Genomic DNA, 12,513 nt, shown 5'->3' with positions numbered 1-12,513 from the left:
AAGTAAAATTACAAATAAGTAAAATAGGATAAACTTCTGCTTTAAAACATGTTAGCTCAGCACTATAACAGTTTTCAAAGCAACATGAGCCAACAAATCTTAAGGCAAGAGTGCCAATATGCAGCTAAACTGCAGGAGCCTGGTACCAAAAGATGAAGGCATGCTGTAAATATGCAGATGAGATTTAGTGGACTCAAATTAGACTGTAGGCATGAGGAAAATTTTAACTTTGGATTCACTTGTGATGAAGTGATAAAATGAGATGGAATAGTTTGTCACCTGATACAAGCAGACAGAGCAAAATTAAGTCTTTATCACCTGTTTTTCCCTGAGTGAAACAACAGGTTGATAAATACTGAACTGGCTGTGTGTAGGACTGAGGAGGTGGTGATGCGTTTATGAGTCAACCCATTAACAGCAGATAATGAAGAAAAGGTAAGCATGTGGATGCTTGTTGTGACAGCAAAACCACTACTGAAGAAAGTATTGCAAGTGGTTGAATTTTGTTACCTCGGGGGATTTTGTCTATAAACATTACACACCTGACGACACAGAATTTGTGCTCAAACTCCAGACAAACCTCAAATAAGCACATCCATGTCGTAGACGTGCCCCCAGTGGCTATTAAGAGCTGCCACATCCCTGCTATATGGCTGCCAGCTTGTAAAAAGCCCTGGCTTCCTGCCCCTGCAATCCTCTCATCAGTATGACCTTTTCTGGGGTCCTCTGCGTATTTGCGTCGTGTCCCCAGCCTCTTTGGAGTCTGGCTGCTGACCTTGTGTAAGACTCCGAAGAGGAGAGGTAACAGCCCGCTAATGCAATAGCTCTGTCCAAGTGCTCCTCGTGGGCTGAGCGTGCAGACTGATTGCCTCCCTCATGGTTTCACAGCACTTAAGCGCTGTCTTGTAAAGTAAAAACCAAACTCTTGCGCTGCTGCTGTTTTAAAGAGCAGGGACACCAGCCAGGTTACCAAGCTCCAAGAGTTCAGAAGAGCTGGAGAAGTATGGCTTTAATGCTCTGTTAGCAGTGAGCCTTTTGACATTAAAGTGTCTGGGGGGAAGCTGTCTTGGCAGCAAGAAATAGACCAATTGTTCAGATAACATGTAAACAGTTTGATACTACTTTTTCTTTTTTAAAACTGGGTAAGTGGGGAGATGCTTTGGTGTCAAAGAGCTACCTTGGCATGCACAGACCGGAAGAGGTGGGGGCATAGTCTCCCAAAGAGCAGAAGGTTAAAGGCTGTGGACCACATTGTGAGTTTAGAATCTGTCACGAAGCTTGAAAACTTCTAATACCCCCCTTTCCTCTGTCTCCTCCATCTTTTTCTTCACTTTGAACTTTCATATGAAGTAGAAGAGGCTTAAAACGAATCTCTGAAAGAGTGCTTCAGCTGAAATGCTGTCAGCCTACAGTAGAAAACTGCTCCCCTGGGGAGAAATCTGTAAAAAAAATCAGTTTTTCCAAACTGATTTCTTGTGAGCTTCGGGTAGTGGCATTTACATACCCTTTCAAGGATATAATAAGTGATATACTTAAATACATTTCTTATGCTCACCAGACTACTATGTTACTTAGTTTTAAAATATAGGTATGTAAAATGCCATCAAAAACAGAAGAACTTTTAAATATCAAGTAGGGATGTAATCATCAAAGGAGTTTGATAAAGTATGAAACATTGTTTTACACAAGATAAGAATGGTCAGTACTTGGCTCAGTTTATTGAAAAACGTTGAGCTTTAACATGAACAGAATAAAACAGGACATAAGTTTTTCAAACGTGAGAAAACCTCATTCACAATCACATTTACATTTTACAGATTACTACAAAACCATAAAGCATAGCCATAAAACATCACTCAACAGTATTTTGTGGCTCATTACATGTTTCTTGATAATGATGGTAAATATTTTATTCAATTGATGTTATACTGTTATTAACCTAATAGTTCAGTTTTTAGCAGCCTTTGATATATACCATTTCCCATAGGTCTGTGTCCACATGGAGCTAAATGTCACCAGCTCGACAGAATGAAATAAGTCTCAAGTGCCCATGGCTGGGTCAGACACAGCCAGGATTTTTGAAAACTGAGGGGGGGGGAAGTGTGAACAGGGGACAAGAAGTCAAATTCGAAGATATCTATTCTAAAAACACTCAATATATAAAACCCAGAGTAATTTATTTTTGTTACCCCATTATTACAAAATATAACTCCCTTGGTAGCTAAGTCCTAAATGAAGAAGCATTTTAGAATCACTTTGATTATTGTAGCAATTTTACACTTAAAGCAGCTTTGTTTTTTCCAGGTTACCTTCAGAAGACACAGACGACTGATTGTAAGACAGTCTTTAATAATTAAAACCTTCATCCATGTTTAATTAGCATAGACAGAGATACTGCAATATAAACACAATTTGGACTGGTTATAAACCCATTTTAACTCTTAAGAGATGCAGTGGCAGCCGTGGCCAGAAGTTGCACCAACTGTAACAGCAAGTAGAGAATAAAGCTCCCCGAGGCTCTTTAAAACTGGAAATGGCTTGAGGAGGAAAACACCTCCTAGGAACCAAACCTCGCAGTGTTTGTGCAACAGTGATAGGGTCTGTTTGAACACCATACATCTGGGGACCGGGGTCCACAGCCTGGCAGCTTCCAACATGTTTCTCCAGTCTTCACCATATGTCAGCTGGATCCCTGAGATGTCCCTGAAGGGTTTAAAACACACCTGCGGAGGAGAAGAGGTGATGTGCAGAGCACAATACAAATAGAATACATTAATACTGAAGTAAAAAGTCTGCTGTTTGGCTCGCTTTGATAGAGAGAGCCAGAGGCAGAGGAAGAGAGGGAGCAACTTGGTCGTGTCTTTGTGTGAAACTAAAAATACTGTACTTATGAAAACATGATGACACCTGATGACATGCTTTTATATCAGATGTATTTCTTAAGCACAGAATCTGAGTGACATACAAAATCATAGATGACCTGACTGATAGAATATGACAGACATGGTGGTAAAGTTAAAGGATCCATTCACCCAAATCTCTCTCTCTCGAAGCACACTGATTTTTTTCTTTTTTCTTTCTTTCTTTCTTTCTTTCTTTCTTTCTTTTTCTTTTTTTTTTTTTTTTTACAATCCAATAGCATAGTTAAAGTGGCTAATTCTAAGTGTTCTCCATCGAACATGGTTTCTTGCTGGGAGTAGGTGGTGGTGATGGTCGCTTACCAAGAGCTTCATTGTGTTTATAATACAAGAAGTTAGAATACACCCTCTGAGCAGTGCTACGTCCTCAGGACAGACTAGGACACTGCAGTGAGTTGCTGTCAGACAGGCTGGGGCTAGCTGATTAGCATGCCAACCAGCCGGCCAGTAGAAGAAAAGAAGTGATAGAACTAGAAGCAAAACGTTGGTGTTGCTTTCCACCGCTGGAGACAGGTCTTGGCAAGTAAAGGCCTGAAGATGATGTTGAACTTGTATTGCATACAACCAGTACATATAAATTATATGTATATTAAATGTTTTTAACCTATATAATATTAACCTACTTTTAAAAGAATTTCAACATTTAAAAGTCATATTAAAAATGTAAACAGCAATGTATCATTAAGTCTTTATAGACACAATATCCCAGTTACTCTGAATAATCCTAAATCAAACTGTTTGTTAGGGATTGATTCTTTGCTAGAAAGAAGTTCCCATGAAAAGGTGGTCAAATGGATGCGAAACACAGTAAAACTATATATGAATATATTTTAAAATGCCATTTGTCAAAACTGGTCTGAATTTCAGTGTATTTGTTTTTCTTTGTGATGAAAACCCCCACCAAATTATGTTCATTTGTGTGGCATAATATGGGACATATTTTGTTATGTGTCTCCCCTGTGTTGAAATAGCACTGCTGCTCTATCCACATTGATCTTTGTCGTGCTTGCTAACCCCTGTCATTCTGGAGACAAAATCTCCATTGCCTCGAGTAATTCTCTTTGTGACTTGGGCTGAAAAATGAGCGCACTGTGAAGTGATTTGGTCTCTCAGTGTTCTTTCCCAGCATGATGGTGATGGAGCTTGAGCAAAGCAATTCGATTCAATGCTGCAAATTCCTGGCAGGAAGAAAACATTTTGCAGTTGACACCGAGGTCCTTGTGCAAACATCACATCCATTACAACGGACAGCTGAGAGTCTGACCATCGTCTGGAGTCTGGAAACTTATTAGCTTCATGCTATGGCATCAGTTTTCATAGTGCACCCATGTCCAGCTTTACTGTGTGTAATAGATGAAGTCATTAAGGTCTAATATCAGCACCTTTTCTGCCTCTTATGCTCCTACAATTCCTCTCGTGAACACTTGGGGGCAGTAGAAATATGTCTCATGTTGAGTATTCCTCCTCTGGTCCTCATATTGCATTCAGGCCAGGCTGGTTGGCAAGCAGCAAGACTAATTATGATTGATTCAGAGATAACAGAATTAATATTGGAATAGCAGTAAAAGTATGAAACGTGGATCCATTGAAAAGAAAGAAATTTCTTTTTTACCCAGCTCTACATTGTCTTCTGCTGCCATAAATCACTTAGTGGGTCACAGTGAAATGGGGGCGAAAAACAAAGACGATTAGAAAAGTGAAAGGGGCTGTGCAAAAGTGAATTGAGGCAATTTTTGGCTTATAGATTTTTACATTAAATATACTCTTAATAACAAGATTCAAACACAGAGTGGGAAACAAAGTCTGCAGGATATTAAATCTGCCTCATCGACAGGATCTTTACAAGAGTTGTTTGAAGAAACAATACAGCTCATCAGCAGAGTCAGGGTTTTTTTCCACCAACTAAAAGTGTGATAAAAGGAGAGGAATCATTTAAACTTTGATCACCACCATCCACTGCTGCAATAAATTTGCATTTATAGTAAGAATAAGGGAAAGCAGAATCAGAAGCCAGAATCAAAAGCAGACAAAGAAAAACCCAATAACAACAACAACAAAAAAAACCCAACTTAATTTGAATCAGTGTAAACAACAACATAAAAGTGATTTTGGTTTATAAGGTTACACATTCTCAGGCGAGGTTGCTTCTGCAACAACACAAACACATCCTGTTTATGCTTACCATACTGATGTTGCATGAGATCATATTTTACATTGCACTTCTACTTCCAGCCATGTGATTTATTCCACCACCCCAACACAGCTCCGACAGACACGGTATCAACAAAGACCTGAGGAAATTCTGGAATAAATGGTGACCAGCTGAGAAGGAGATATGAAAATGTATCTTTTGTAGAGAGAGAGTTAGAGGGGAAGACTGTTGTGCCCCCCACCTCCCAATAGGAATGAATTCCCTCATTCCAAGGAGAAATAGAGGGCTGTGCATCGTCATATGGTCATTTCACTGATACACTTATCTTGTGTTTTTCACTCTCTGCCCTATCTCTGTCTGTGTGCCTTATTTACTAGGGCGAAACAGGGAGGTAGGAGTGGTGCTGGTGTATTCATGGTGCGGAGGAGTCTGGTGTGCATATGATGAATGAGATAGTTAGGAAGCAGTGAATTTATGGCTGTGAATGCAGCCATCCATTCTGCCCTGCAGTCACTGGCTGTCCTCAAGGGCATCGTGCTCCTCCGGGTCTCATCTTAGGTGGCTCACTGGGGATCCCACCACTGCTGCTGCTTCTGCTGTGGAGACGACGCCTGGGTCGTCCAGGTAAACGACACAGTAGTCGTCCTCCCCCCTCCCCTCGCTGTGTGTTGGGCAATGGTTAATTAGCAGGCAATGAACACAAGCTGCTAATGTACATATAATAACAAGGAGGCCAAGAGGTGCCAACGAGAGACTGCCGTTATTAATTAGGGCTCTCATTTGTCCGCTATAGATCACCTTGAGCATTATGGTGCAGTTTGGCCTCTTATGTGGATGATGTACAGTATGCCCTGCAGCAAATCACAGCACAAGAAGTGATTACTGCTCAGGCTTAAATATTTAATGATGAGTGAGTATGTAATGTTACTTAAGGTAAAAATCATCATACACATCACATATTTTACAAAATAAATTGGTTGTAATTGCCTTGCAAGATAATCCATTTTCTGATCTGACGCCCCTATCAGCAGGACACTCTTTGGAGGCGCCCTCCAAAACCACCATGACAAATGTAACTCATATGACTGGTCTGTGATCTGCCACTGCCTGGATTTAAGGCAGGAAAAGATTGTGGTTTGGGTTAAAACAAGACTGAGAGTCTGCTGCCGTACCAGCTGCTACAGAGGCTGCTGGGCACAGTTGTGCTTTAAAACCAAATGCTAATGTGAGCATGTTAATATGCTACAACATTAACATGCTGATGTTTAGCAGGTATAATATTCTGTTCACAATGCTAACATTTGCTAATTTATATTGTGAGTCTCTCAACACCCTTTCAGTTGTTTATTGGAGACTTGCACTTCCAGTTTTTGAATACGTCCAGCTCTTGTTCAGGTTTGAGTGCATTTCACTTTAGACAAAAGTGCCTGACAAATGAATTGAGCACTAAACACAAGGTATGGCTGAGTCGGGGGGAACATTATCTTCTTTATTCTTTGTTCTGAAGAAGGCGGTTTGCCAAAACATTGAGCTTTATTAATTAAAATAAAGGCATCCAAGTAATGAGTGTGCAGATTCTTACTCTTTCTTTTTCAAAGTAAAATTTTGACCTGAGATAGATAAGCTTTATAATGTTTTTTCTGGTCACCAATTTATGACAAGTGACATCAATCCATCAAATAAGTATTTGATGGATTGATGGATGGATTTAATTAATATTTATAGGTGTTCACCTGGGTTGAGATCTCATTACATCATCAAATATTAGAATCAACACTCATCAAACAAGGCTAGAAGGTTGTTGTTTTATTTTCTTGTTTCTTGCACCTCCTGCAAGTCCTGAGCTTCTACTTGCATCATATACTTGATAGACATTTTGTGCGCAGTCACAGCTTCAGGCTCCCATCTGCCAACATCCAAGTCAGTTTATTATTTGCAGGTGGTGAATCATCCTCTTTAAGGTTGGTTGTTCTCAACCAATCTCAAAAATAAACCACTTTTTTCTATTATGCCCTAACCCTGAACATAAGCATTTCCTTTACAAGCATTATGAGAATACCTATCAAAATAAAACAGAAAGTAATTGTTTCAACACTCCTCCAAGCAATCGGGGGATTCGGGGCCAGTACAGAGTAAAATCCTTACAGCACGTACAGTATTATCTCGAAAAGGCAATGATAGGCAAGTGCTTTTTAGCTTGGCATCCCTCTTCTACTTCACCATACTGTCTTATCTCTGCTTCAGAACAATCTGCTGTGGGTGCACTTGTTGCTGTTTTGGCATTTGCTGTATTTAGCAACAGTTAATTGTGAAATTTGTTGATGCTTTTATCAAGAGTAACTCACAGCAAGCTCGAGTTTGGCGTTCAAAGACACTTTGATTGTTGTCTAGCAGTTGATGGATACACATGAGGATGCACATCTGCTAAAACACGCAGACAGTGCTGTGCCGCTGAGGGTATTTGTGGTAAGATTTTGCGGTTAGGACACTTGTGTAATTTGGCCTCTGCGCTGCTGTCACTGCCCTCTCAACACCAAAGAACTTTGTAAAAATGACATAACTTCCCAATTACATCATCCTGTCTTTGTGGGCAAAAGAAACACATAAATATCGCAGGCCAGTAACACCGATGAATACTTTGACTTTGTCCGAGGGTCTGCGTGACAAGATGTGTGCACATAACTGGAACTGGAAGGATGTTAGTGTTCTGGGGCACATCATGTGAATGTTTGTGCTTTTATGTGTGTGTGTGTGTTTTTTATGTAAGTGCATTTGAGTGTTTATGTATTTGTGTGTGTTTGACAGAGAGAGAGGTAGCAGCTGTAAGAGCCAGGGGGCCCCGGGGCTCTAGAAGAAGACGTCAGACCCAGCTGGACGCCTCCAGGGGAGGTCAGGATGTGTTGACAGCTTCCTGAGGCAGATGAGAGAGCAGAAGTGGCTCTGCCTCTCATCTCCAGCGTATGTGGATGTCTCTGAAGATGGCACAACACATCACATCAGGTTTTTCTGTAATTAACACTTTTCAAGGGTTTGTTAAAAAGGGTAGGTGTTTCTGGGAGAAAATGGAAGGTGTGTGTATGTGGGCACGTGTCATGAATTTGTGTAAAGAATGGTAGAATTTATTCGCAAAAGTATGTGTACACGGAGCAGATGTGCATCCTCGCACCCTCCTCTTTGACATCTCATTCTTATAATAATCCCCTTGGTATTTATGCTTGCATGTGAGAGTTATCAGGTGGACACTGCTGCTTTCAAAAAATCACTTCAACTCCATAGCTTCTCCTCATGCAGATGGGCATTTTAAAAGACAGCTTTTCTCAACTCACAGGTTTCCCCTGTATTTAGGCAGCTGGGCAGTGCCAGATATCATTACCTCGCCTGTCTCGAAATCACTTCATCCCTTCTCTCACGAAAAGGCCTATACCCACCATCAGCACCACAGGCCCTCATCACTTATAGCCTTGAAAAACCACGTCCAGGTGCAAAGGTCAGAGGCAGCTGTGATCCCGGCAGCCATCCCACGATCTAGGTGCCTTCCTCTTCACTCGGCAGCCTCCATATTGATTTGATTAGTTGCTAATTAAAACTTGGCAGGCTGGACCGGGCACAAAGGAGATCGCTCAATTAGCAGGGTGTCAGAGAATCTAATTCTCTCTCTTTCACCCTCGCCTTCTGTCTCTCTCTCTCCCTCTCTTTCCCTTCCTGCTCTATCACACATCTCCATTCTGTTTAATGAGTATAAAGGATGAGTGAAAAGGGAGGGAGGATAACTCTCAGAGGAAAGAGATGGAGCACTCTCAAGGAGCTAAAAGCATCCAGCCCTGTAATCCTTAAGCTAATCTTTGCTTAAAGATGCAGTTTGTAAGTTGTAAAGAAAGCGCCGCCTGCCAGTGGACGTTTGTTTGGGCATGTTGCCTCCAGCGTGCCTTGATGCCTGCTACCTTCTCTTCTCCTGGCAAGACAACGAAGAAACACACAAGCTGTTGCAGTTTTAGTGGTGTGCCTTCTGGGAGAAGGAGTTATGAGCTTTAAGATCCTCTTTGTTGAGACACCAGATTTTCAAAGCCTCTGTAGATGGGAATAGCGTTCCATTATAAAGGCTGTTTCCACAGAGGAGTTTCACATGTTGATCCTGCTCATTTCATGGTGACATTTGAGATATTTTTCTGAACTTCCATCTCACAAACTTGCGTCTTAGAGGAAACATCTTTGTTAGAATAACAAGCTGCTGCTCCGGGTCCTGTTGGGGTTGAATGTGCTCCTTGCTGAATTCATCCTTTTATCCAAAATGACTGCCTGCCTGCTCCGTTAGATCCTTGTCTGTCTCTGTCTGCAGCCTACAGAGAGGAGGCGGTAAATTCTGTAATACTATTTTCATTGGAGAGATTTCTTTAAGGCAAGAAATCTGGTCAATTTGAGGCTACAGGTTTGTACATTTTAGTATGTGTGGACTTGCATCGATTAAAATAAGTGTCCTCTAATTTGTTAATTTTGTGAACCACATAGGGTCGAATATATGATGCAGAGAGGAAGGCAAGAGGGATGTATAACTGGGACTATTTGTTTATGTCGTTATCAGTTTGCAGCAGGAGTCTTGGCTTTTCTGATTCTTCTTTGCTTCCAGCGACTGCATCTCCAGAGTTAGCTCCCACATGGACCTCAGCTTTTCAGTCAGCTCCCTACCAGCTTAACAGAGAACGTTATCATTGTCAAAATGGATTTAGATACTGTATGTGTGACTGTAGTGTATTTCAACAAATACAGACACACGCGCTCATGGGTGATGTCTTCTATAGGAGGGAGAGCTGTTAGAGATTTCAAAATGGATAAGGAGACATTTCTGGCGGATGTCGAAAGAATAAAAGACTGGGAGAGCAAAGGGCAGATGGATTTTATGAATCGTCCAACATATCTTGTTTATGTAACACATAAAGTTGGTTTTGCTCGCTTTATAAGCCTGTAAGGCTGCAAATGAAGAACACCTCCCAAACTCACACCCACACACACAAATACATAACAGCTCTCCTAAATGTCCGTATTGTTAAGCCAGGCTGTCATCATCCTCCTGCTCCTGGCAAACTGGACAGGGCCTGCATTCATTAGTCAACTTCATACTCTTATATAATATTTACAAGCAACAGTTTATGTGCCTGCAGAGACCGGGTCCTTCCAGTGAAGCCTGGTCGGGGCCCTGACTGCAGGAGAGCTGGCTCACCTCGGACCTGATTGACTGTGGCTTTTATATACTGGGGTCCTCCATTTTGCAGTGCAGCAGCTCAGGCTGAAATGTCAGCAGTCGCCAGTTGTTGGTGCCAATGACAATCGCTCATGAGCTGGCACTGATTAGCTTTGAATAAGCCTGAATAGCAACCTGGCCTGTGGTGTACATAGCAGGCTATTGTTTGAGGACTGGGTGCACACTAGGAGGATATACCCCAGACATGCATGGATAATGTGGACAGATTAGTCCTATCATTCATACAAAGGTACTCCTACAGATTATATTACTGCCATGAAGAGCTGAGAGTGAAATAATGTGGATACTGAAGTATGACACTGCATACTATATAATACAGATTTCTCATTATTATAACACTGTGATATAACTTAATGTTTTCCAATTAGCATCTCTTAATGGGTGATGGGTCCCTACATGAATACAATTTTTTAAGTAAAGAACTGAGATTTTTGTTTTTGTCTGTGCTCCTCTCACTGTTGTAAGGAAGGTGAGGCTCACATGAAAACAGGTGATGTCACATACTTACCTGCACCAATCAGGCTTCAGCATGAATGCATTATAAGAATTAGACACCCATAATCTGAATTAGGGAATATAAGGGCCAATGCAATAATAATGCAATCCAGTGTTAGTATCTTTGTGACAATTGATCATCCAGTAGGGGCGTTATCTAGCCATTCCAAAATCCTAGGTCCTGTTTGCTCTGGCTTTGAGATTTCTGCTTCTTCCTAATACATCTGAGATGAATTAAGTTTCATATGGTCACAGCATTGAAGGAAAAATAAAATCCACAGCAGCACTGGTTTCAGAAACAATGTCTTCATTCCTCTGGATAATCCCCATAACATGCCATTGAGAAATTTCACTGGAACTATTTTTTTTCAATAAAAAGCTGTTCCAATGAAAACTGTCCACAGTGAAAACTTTTTCCTCTCTCGTTTCTGTTTTAGGACAATTCTGTATAAATGTAATGGGTCATAAAAACAGATCAGAGCACTGGCTCTGTAATGTCACACCGGGTGCTCATCATCTTAGTTTTGAAATAAAATCTCAAAGAAAGTCAGAATATGTGTGTGACAGAGAGCAAACAGACGTGAAAGGAAGTGAGATTAAGAATATGTGTGTGAGAGAGAAAGAGTGAGTATATGACTGTGAGGGACATGGTATGAAAAACAGCAAGTCATATACAAAAGCAGAGACTGAAAGCTCACACAGACTCTCTCCTCTCTCTCTGTGTGTGTGTGTGTGTGTGTGCGTGTGTGTGTCAGGTGACAGAGAGGGATGGGGACATGGGCAGGTCCTGGTAATGAAGGACTGATAAGTCCCTATTTCCTGGGCCTGGGTTAATTGTGCCCACAGATAAAGGGTAATAAATTGTCACAGGGTAATGGCAGGAGCCTGGGCTGGGCCCTGTTCCACATTCATCATGACTGACTGGGCTTGTGAGCCTGGAGAGCAGGCTGGACTGAAAGACTGGTAGAGCCTGGCAGGCAGGGATGGAAGACAAGAGGGAGAAGAAACCTCACAGGGCTGGATGAGGATATGATGTTAGTCTGTCTTACTTACAAGGCTTCTGCAGTGGGTTGTGTTGTGTTGGAGCAAGGACAAAAGATGACCTGGTAATGGAGCTTAGAAGAAAAATGAGAGGAAGATATTAAAAAAAAAATACTGTGAGGCAGATAATTTACATACACAACATTAAAGAATTCATAAAACCTAGTCTTATCATCGCCTTTGGACATTTAAAATACATCCCACACAAACTGACTGTAAATAGCAGTTGTGCAGAAAATAAGTATGATCATATTATCATTATATTCCATTTTAAAATTAAAAAATACATACAAATAGCATTTTAATGTTGTAGAAGGCAGAGACGGAGAAGTGTACTTTAATTTCTCTAAGCTTGTTTAAAATAATAAAAATAAAATATTTTTAATTCCATTTGTGCACTGTATGTTTTTTCATGTAAAATCTTAATCTGAAAGGTAACTACTCACTGTAGCTGCCTGATAATTGTAGAGGAGTAAAGCAAAGTACATTTTCCTATGAAATGCTGTGGAATAGAGGTTTAAAGCAGCGTAAAATCTATATCCTTATTTATCCCAAAATTGTCAAAAATACAGTTCTTGAGAAAAAGTACTTAGTTACATTTCACCACTAGTAAACAGTAAGTTCTTTGGACTGAATTTAAGGCAGTTAGT

This window comes from Lates calcarifer, linkage group LG5 (genome assembly GCF_001640805.2).
Source record: "Lates calcarifer isolate ASB-BC8 linkage group LG5, TLL_Latcal_v3, whole genome shotgun sequence".
NCBI lineage: Eukaryota > Metazoa > Chordata > Actinopteri > Centropomidae > Lates > Lates calcarifer.
This window is presented reverse-complemented; position numbering follows the sequence as displayed.